This window comes from Euprymna scolopes, chromosome 25 (genome assembly GCF_053919585.1).
Source record: "Euprymna scolopes isolate OS-2025 chromosome 25, ASM5391958v1, whole genome shotgun sequence".
Lineage (NCBI taxonomy): Eukaryota > Metazoa > Mollusca > Cephalopoda > Sepiida > Sepiolidae > Euprymna > Euprymna scolopes.
The window spans coordinates 13,901,667-13,911,666 of NC_136506.1; the positions used below are offsets into that span (position 1 = coordinate 13,901,667).

At 34.7% G+C, this 10,000-nt stretch overlaps 1 protein-coding gene across 19 annotated transcripts in view; it reads left to right on the forward strand.

Annotated features, from left to right (window-relative positions):
* Window positions 1–10,000, forward strand: part of LOC145247280 (suppressor of lurcher protein 1-like) — a 1,714,203-nt gene that overhangs the window by 129,877 nt on the left and 1,574,326 nt on the right. The gene's annotated exons all lie outside the window — the stretch shown is intronic.

Consider the following 10,000-nt stretch of genomic DNA (forward strand, 5'->3'; position numbering starts at 1 on the left):
TGAAATTTGGAATATAAACTTTTGTCATTTATTTGTTATATATATATATATTTATGGTGGCTTTATTCAGTCTTGACAGACTATGGATACTAACTGTAAGGGTTCCTGCACGTGATATTTTTGTGGCAAGTGTTGCACAATCCCAACCACACCTCTCCTGTGTCGACATTGTTGAATACCGGTGGCAAGCAGGACGACTGGAAACAATGCCGAGATAAGCAGAAGTACATACAGCGCTTAGAATTCCCATATGGTCACATACTGGTACTAGCCAGGCTCAGCGTTGCTTAACTTCGGTAATCTGATGAGAACCGGTGTGTCAACGTGATTATGCTGCATGTATATATATATATATATATATATATATATATATATATACTAACAAAACGATGAAACAATAGAAATTCCAATTTATAAGTATGCCAATATAAGTGAACAATCGAATTCCGATGTATGGAATTTACATGTAAGACATAAAGCAGAATAACAGAGAGCAATTCGAGCAAGGAATGACATTTCTACCGTCGCTTCGCACCGACACCACACCATCAAACCCACATACCGAGCGATCTTTTTCATTTGTTACATGCTTTCGGTGTAATTGTAAATAAACCTTGTATTGTTGACTTAACATGTTCGCCTGTTTTTGACTTCAAAGACCACGATAAAAGAATAAAAGCTTGTATATAATTTTGTACATATTTTATAAAAGTGCAATAAATCATATGGACCGTCGGCTTATAAGAATTTAAGAATTCTTTTTTTAATTTCTTTTTTTCTTTTTTTTTTTTTTGTTGACAATTTATTAATTCCTCGTGTCAGTAATTGAAAAGATCAATACTATCTTTTCAGAATACTCTTCGAATGCAATCTTGTTGTGATTCCGCAGCAAATCTTGCCACTCATTTGGTCACTTGATCCGATCTTGACAATTAGTCCATAATAAACTAGGTCATTTCGATGGGCTTCAATCTAGCAGGATGAGACATTCGTTCTGAGTAGTCTTAGGTCTACACTCCTAGGCTCTGCCTCCTGTTTTTTGAGTGGAATAAGTTAATTGCTTATTTTCCGAGGCGCTCTGGCCGGATAATGCTGACAGATCTGCTAAAACAATTTTTAAAAGGCCAGAGTGCTTCGTCTTTAAGGGTGCTGGCTTGACTCTTCCAACCTTGTGTCACATCTTCCTGTAGTGGTAAAAAGGAAATAAATAACAGTTGCTGGCGATTTTTATTGCAAAACATTATTGATGTCTTTTTAGTCTGCAGATTATGGTCTGTGCATTATAGCTCAAAGTTTGGCCCGTCTCTTATTCTCGGAATAATATTTCGCCTGTCCAAAGATAGGCAAGATCATAGGCCTTAGCAATATGACTCCCAATCTGTCTTTTGTATCAAATAAGATAGACATATTTTATCTCAACCATAAACATTCATTCTCTTTCGGGTAGTTTTAAGTTAGAGAATGACAGGCTGTTGGCATCGATTCAAAAACAATTCTGCAAAGTTTAAGTAAAGTATTTAATGGGCCAAAGGTTCCAACCAGCCCAGAATGGCAATGGTATCTTCTGGCATCTTATTTTGGTACAAGAGATTGTAGACTTTGCAGGAGAAATCTAACGGCTGCGTTGACACGGAAGGTTTATTGATTTCATTATGAGCTGAATGATACACTACTGTCTTTGAAGCAGTGAAATTGATCAGGTATATGGTAGGAATCGGCACGTCAAGCTTATGCAAATGAAGCCGACGAACACATGCGCTTAGTCGGTTGGTAAGTTAACCTTGCGAATAACAATATTTGGGTTGAATACATGCGGAGATGGGTGGGCGGGTTGGAATCATGGGAGGAGTGCACGGTTGGGATGACTCTGAGAATAATTAAAAAGAAAAAAGTGGAGAAAAAAGGGAGTTAGAGAAAGTGAGAGAGAGAGAGAGAGAGAGCAGAAGAGCATTGAGGAAGAAAGAAGTTTTTTTTACGAAAGAAATTGTGTCTGGAAGAATGGAAAGAATGGCAAAAAATGAAGTGGGGGGAATAGGTGGAGGCAAAGGACACAGTATCGAAATTACAAACGAAAGAGAAAGAAAATTAAGAGGAATCAGAGGCGGGCAAAGAAGATAGAGGAAGGAACGTTTTAGAATGAAATTGTTGGTTTTTAATATTTATGTAAGGCATACTTAGGCACGACAAATATTCAGTAAGACATGACAAATGACTTCTTCTGATTTTCTAATCGTGTGATATACAGACACGTCATTTATGATTTAGGCCACTTTTATTTTAAAAATACCCATAGGATACACTAGTTTTTGTTATTTTTTTAATATCTATGATGAACTCAATATGTTTCCATAAATTGAACTAGCAAGAAAAATGAATATGAGTTCATTACATAAACATTACCTTTCAATTTGATTCACTTCCAAGGAAAAGTGAGATACAACTGCGCCATACCACGTTTGATATACCTTCACTGAGTCAGGAGAGTACTGGTAGGGAGAAAAAGAAATAAGTTGCCAACTAAGAATTATGAGCACTTAAGCAAATTTGGTGTGACAAAACACGCCTTGGCACTAACGTAAGGTAAAAAATCTTTGTAAAAATAATCAATTTTTTTCAGACTTGAGAGATTAATTAAAACAAATACGAATAAAACATAAAACGAAAAATGTTAAAAAAATATTCACTATTAAAACACAAAAAATAAAAATAAGCATTTACTATTAAAAAATAAGTAAAAATTTACCATTTAAAAATAAGTAAAAATTGACCATTAAAAGATACGTATAAGTTTACCATTAAAAGATCGGTAAAGATTTATCATTAAAAAATAAAAATTTACCATTAAAATTAAATTAAAAACCTATTAAAATAGTAAATAAAAATTTACTATTAAAAAATAAATGAAAATTTACCATTAAAACTCAAACAAAAAGAAAGAGACATGAACGATTTAAAAAGTAAACAAATATTTTTATTTATTTATTTATTTTCTTTTCATTTTTAACCCATGTTTTTTTATTGTTGTTTTTAATATTCTACCTAAACCTGAAAAGAAACTTGTTTATTTCATACAAATATTTTAGCAAAAAAAAAAATAATAAATAAAAATAAACACAAAACAGCATAGTTCTCAGCCTAAATAAAAATCAGTTGCTTCTTGTTATTGGCAGAATCCTAGGTTGCTCGAATGACATGCATAAATATCACTCGACTAAAGAATCAGCAGGAGCCATTTGTCATGCCTTACTTTGTCATACATAAATAGTTACAGCGGAAATTGTTTGATAGGAAATAAAAGATGAAGAAGGGGATATGTAGTGTTGTACATGTTAATACGCGTCTTAATATGTAGACACCTGGGACCCAACACGCTGTAGCAGAGTATGTCGCAAGGAACATAAGACAAGTAATAACTCGACTCCATTTTTTTTTTTTTTACAACATTTATTTCTGGGTATTTTCTCTGAATAAAACGTAATTGTCCTCCTTCTCACTGACCTCTGTTCTCTCAAACGTGCTGACTGTCATCGTTGGTCTGCACAAAAAGTTCAAAATAGACTTCGTAGCCTCGTAGAGGATGTCCTTTTCTCTTCTCTGCAACCTCTTTCTCATAGAAGAGATGTTGCGAGTTTGTCTCTGCTTTATCGTTATTTTCATGGCAAGTGCTCGACTGAGCTCCAATCTATGCCCCCCTCGCCAAACTTTCACAAAAAACACCCGTCTAGCTGAAAACACTATCAATAATTCCCCCGACTCTTATCTGTACCTAAACCTAAACGTAGAGTCCATAAACAAAGCTTCTTTCTTAGAACTCCACACCTGTGGAACTGCCTTCCGTTTTCCTGCTTTCCAGCTGACTACAATTTGGTTGTCTTCAAGTCCAACGTAAACAAGTTCTCGATGAGCCGTTCCACTTAAGTTAACAAATTTATCGAATTTCTATTACTAACGATTACTATATTGTCCAATTGACTACTGTGTACTCTTTAACCCTTATCCTCGAGTGGTCTTTGTGTCTTGATAAGTTGTGATGCTTATGTAAAAAAAAAACTTACATGTGTGATTTGTCAAGTTACTTATGAATCACCATTATTTAGAAAAATTTGAAAAAAATATTTTCAAACATAACTTAATCCTAGAACTAATGACTATTTTAGCATGCATTTTGTGTAATTAAAATCTATGTAAAAAATACCTTAAAGGAACAAACGTTGATCTACTTACATCTATATATAAAGTTAATCGCGTGTGTGTGTGTGTGCAGAGTTAACTACTGAACTATTTAACTGATCATTATGAAATTTTGAACAAAGCTGATAGGTAAGGGATTTTGATCCAAATCGGAATAAGTATTCTAGATAATGTGTCTTAATTTTATTTTTGTAAATTTTGTGCAGATTTATTCTACTTTGGTCGGTTATTCTTCTGGTTTAGTATAATACTGAATGATGAGGTTTACTATAAAGAGAAAGAAGCGAAGGGGTTTGTATGAACCGAGCAAATGTGCTTTGATGAACTTAGAGGACTTCTGACCCACCCTCAACCTACATACTCTCAACTAACTCAAGCAGCAAAACCCCACCCCATTCACTAGTGAGGTCCCTAGATGCCGGAAAGTTTTCTATTTTAATAGTTTCTTCCTTCAAACTGCTAGACTTTGGAATTCCCTTCCTGTTTCTCTGGGTGTACTAACATACAGAAGTTTAAATGTAAAGTGAACAAACATTTCACTGCTTACCTCTCCACTGTTCTATGTTTGACACGATCTCAAATGGTATTCCTTTATGTCCAAGTGGCAATATGCCTTGTTTGAGGCGAAAACGAGCAAAAAAAAAAAAAAAGCGAAGAACTGCATAACAGGAAGATATATATATATATATATATATATATATGTGTGTGTGTGTGTGTGTGTGTGTGAGAGAGAGAGAGAGAGAGAGAGAGAGAGAGAGAGAGAGAGAGAGAGAGAGAGAACCAACTAAGGAAGAACAGAAAATAATAATAATGATCTAATGCCGATGTTGTGATGGAAACTATTCCGGAAGACAGAACGAAAGAGAAAGATTAGTCAGTGCGGAAAATGAATATGTTGACCTGTCTGTTAGCAATAACCACAAAGCCATTGGTGCATTATCAACCTTTGCTTCCTTCAATAAAAAGATAACAACATGTCAGAAGCCCTGGGATGATTCTCAACCTTCGTCTTCTCCATTCTTTCCAAATGCAGCGAATCGCAATACACCACGCACAAATATCGTAAACGCTCTTAAGCTTCGCCATGTTCGTTCATCTTTGCTGGAATCGATTCAGTATACAAGTATTTTTCATTGATTAATAATATCGATTATATAAACACTAGTATATACATGGTATTATGTGAGACGGAAAAGGGTTCCACAACTTTGCAATCCTTTGAAAGAAGCTACTGGAATAGGAAGCTGTATTACAATGAAGTATTAAAACAGCAAATTGATGGAGACCTCTAGACCAACGAGTCAAATAAGTCAGAACAAGGGAAGCAGGGAATAGATCAAGCAATTCTAAAGAATACTTGCTATTGTAGTATTTGTACAAAAGACTGAGACTAGCAACATCATATCTGTGAAGTAAAAGTAGGGGCCAATCAAATTACGCATACCTTTCTGAAATTTATCAAGAACCTTCAAATGGGACACAGACTCACCGGCCTAAATATGACAACAGTATTTATTCCAACGATTGATGATATTAAACTATTTTACATAATCATCTAAAACAAAAATCAGCAATAGAGAAAATCATTATAAATTCAAAAATATAATAAAAAAATACAATAAAGACCAGTTACAATGGAGTTGTTTCTACATGTAGCATGACTGAAAAATATAATTTTATAACGTATTATTTGGATTCTTCAGATTACTGTTTTCATATTGAGTGTTATTTATAGATATACTAGCGGGAGTACCCAAAGTTGGTCGGGTGTGGAGAAGTTTTATCGTAAAGGTATTGGGTAACGGAGCCTTAAAACATGTTTCAATCGAGCGAGTAGGCAAAGAAACAACAACAAAATAAATAAATAAATAAACCATGAAAATAGCAGCGAGTACTCGGGCGAGCGCAAAAAAAAAACAAACAAAAAGTATTAGGTAGGCAGGATCGAACCTATAACACTAAGACAAAAAGGAAGTGAAAAAAAGAGAATGGTTTAGTCGACGCACCCACCATTCAAAATAAGATTAGTTATTGCAAGGCGTATGATGACGTCGTAAAAATGTTGACAAAAATGTTGTGAAAAACGGGCCAGTTGAAGGTCGAAGAATTAATGTATTTGGCCAATTTTTGGATATTTGTCGTCCGAAGGCCTGAGCCTTATAACGATACCAGTTTTGTAAGACTTCGTCGCGTGTGTCAAAAGTTTTTGACAGACACACAAACACACACACATTTTGCATTATATATATATATAGAGATAGATAGATAGATAGATAGATAGATAGATAGATAGATAGATAGATATGTGAACACACATGGAAGGAAGAGGGACACCATCTGCCCTTATGGAACGAAGTAAAAATTATAGACATAAGAACAATGGAAAATAGGACGACCCAAATAAACAGTGTAATGGAAGACCTGTGGGTGTTTTTGATGACTCTTCTGGGCTATTTCTGTTGAATGTTGTTTTCTATTTCTGTCTCATTTGTAAGAGTCTTGTCCAAAATATTAGGTCAGATTTGTGATGAAGATGTTCATATACCATCTTGGGATTCTGGGAGCTCATCAGATATTGCCTGGTGCTCACAATAGTAGCTCGGTGTTGATGATCAATTTCTGTATAGCTTTGGTAGGCACTGGTTGCTATACAGTGTCAGCATTTTTCGTGTTTTAGTATCTAACCTGTTAATGTCTCTTTATGGCCAGTCATTAATGACAAAGCTGTATGTTATTACTAAGCATGGCAAACTGATTAGATGACATTTTTTCGTGCAAAGCGTACATATTCTCTGCCTATTTTGTTTCTCATTATTGAATGTTGAATTGAGTAGTTTTCTTCTATGCCAAGGTATTCGTACAACTCCTATTCTTCAAGATCGTTGATGTCTGTATGCCCGTTTCAATGGCCTAGCTAGAGGAGACGGGGTGGGTGGGCGGTCCGCCCTTGTGACAGAAAAAGAGAGGTGACACACTGTCACCCCCAACAAAATTGTTCAGCCAGGTTAAGGTGCGAATATCGTCTGAAAATAAGATTTATTTATCATGTATTATGTAAAGTTTTTAAGTTTTTAATCTTTTCTAAAATATTTTACATTTCTATTTTAAATAAGTAACTGAAGAAAAAATGTGAAAAAAATAATTAGAAAAATGGATTAAGTGATTATATATATATATATATAAATTTAAAACAAAGTAAATGTCCGTTTATTTTGTAATAATGCTTTGTTTTGGCTTCAAATGTATATAATACGTATTTTATTTTATTCAAACTCAACCAACGCTTCTAAGGAACAAAAATCTTAACGTGAATCCCGCGTGACCGTTCCGAGATTTAAAAACTACCGTAAAAACAACAAACGGACTTCTACTTGCTGATTCTCTGCTCCAACAACAACATGGCAAAAAAAGAAAGAAAGAAAGAAAGACATACTGAAGAAGAAGTTTTGCTTCGAAATATATTTATGAATTTCAATATAAATTTCAAACAAAATAAATATCTGTTTATTTTGTAATAATGCGTTGTTTTGGCTTCAAACTTATATAATACGTATTTTATTTTTCAAACTCAACCAGCGCTTCTAAGGAACAAAAATCTTAACATATATATATAAATATGTGTGTGTGTGTGTGTGAAATCTGAGGGGGGGGGCGATCCAGGTGACAGCAAAGGAGGGGTTACACAATGTCAGTGGGGTGACATTTGAGTAGACCGCCCCGGGTGACATTTACTCTAGCTACGCCACTGGCTCGTCTTGCTGTATGTTTTCTATTTCGATATATATATATATATATATATATATATATATATATATATATAGTACTGATATGAAGTAATAAATAATGATATATAACAATATGTAATAAGACTATACATCTAGAAAAAATAGGGTTAAGGCTCCTCCAACTTAAACTAGAATTGCCCACAAGATCCCATAGCATAGGTGATAAAGTACTTGGTCAAATTCAGTTGTAAACAATTGCTGTGTGTTGAAGGTTCAATCCCCAGTGCAGGCGACACTCTTAGGACTTCTACCAAGTTATGACTGATTGAACGAATTCTGTGGATTGAATTGGGAGTTCTAGTCGAAATTCTTTGCAAATTTCCGAGTTTGGCAGAAAGATTCCCGAGTTTGACATGAATCCCATGTAAAAAGTTGGAAGTTACATCAACCAAAATGTGAAAATAACAGTAAGTATGAGAACAGTAGTCCAAAGAATCCACCGTAATTTCAAAAATTCAAAAACGTGATAATTTCAAAGTTTACAGAATCAGTTCCTGAAGAGCATGTGAACAGTTGGTCTTTATAGAAATCCATTTTTTTCCCAGAGATACTCTCATCAATTCGTCGTTAAAGAATATCTCAACCTTCCACTAAGAATTAATTAAAAATTACAAGTTCTCCTCATCAGTTTTAATTAGAGGAATAATCTTGCTTGAATAAATTGCCAAGCTTACTTGGGTGCAATGCACCCAGCGTTGAATTTCAAATTATGAAAATCATATTTGATGCGATTTCTCCCCAGCGATCCCATTGACAAAATACATAAATGAAATAAAGATTTAAAGTACAAGAAAATCGATTAAAAAAACAAAAAAGATTGGAGAGTATTTTATTGAGAACTGTGGAATTGGTTATGGCATTTGATTGAGCCATGCCAAAGGCTCAAAATATGGTACTTGATGCTTCGTTTTTAAGCACTCAACACTATAAGGTCAAAGACAAGTGCTACTATCCAGGGAAAGTATTGAGCCCCCTTCCCCATTTCTTAATGTAGTAGCCAATGCAAAGGTCGCTCTTGACTACAGGCGATCCGATTATTTAACCGGACCATTTGACATTAGTATTTTTTTATATATATAATGCATAGGAAATGTCAGACAATCTTATTGCTTATCTATATATCTATAAAAGTGAGAATGTGTGTGAGGACACTACTCGACCTATATACTCAACGAATTTTTGATCTACAGACTTGAAATTTGATATATAGGGTATTTGGAAAATATATTTGATATATAGGGTATTTGGAAAATATAAATAAAATTTGATATATAAGGTAGGTGGAAAACTTCATAATCGGTTTTTGTCCGGAAAGAAGAACTGTGAAGTGGTCAAAATTGAAAAGTTAGCACATGGAGGGAATCATTGGATTTTTATCTGTTTGTCAGTTGTTACAGAACAGATTCCTTATGTTAAGAATAAGTTGGTTTGAAAAGAATTTTCAAAGATCGTGTCAAGCTGGTTTAATGGTTATCATACTTGACCCCCTGTTTTTAGGTTTGGTTTCGATCCTAGCTCGAGTATTTTTTTTTTTTTACTTACAAGAAGTAAACTGTTTAAAAAAACGTAATACTCGCATGCTCATGTCTCAGGTTTTTTCTATTTTTTTTACTTCTTTTTAGTCGCGTGCAAGCGACTCTATAAGGCACTCCGTCGGTCGGTCGGTTGGTCGGTCGGTCTGTCAGTCGGTCGGTCTGTCAGTCTGTCCATAACACTTTTGTGCTTGGCCTTTTTGGTTAAGATCAAAGGTCTCTTGTTAATAGATGCTGCTCTTAGCTTTTTAAGTTTTTCTTGGCCTTTTGGCCAAGATAAAGTGTAGTATCTGTTCCGGCAGATACTGCAAACAAAGACCATATGTGGGGGCCCCCCACATATAAGACCTTGGTAAGTATAGGGGCAACCCTTCATACCAATTGTAACTATCCAGCTCACCTACTCCCTGAGGAGTTGGTCCCCATTTCTTCTTTACTCCTCACATTAAAAATCGGCCTTGTGCCTAATTTGCTCGGTGGGGGAGCAAATAA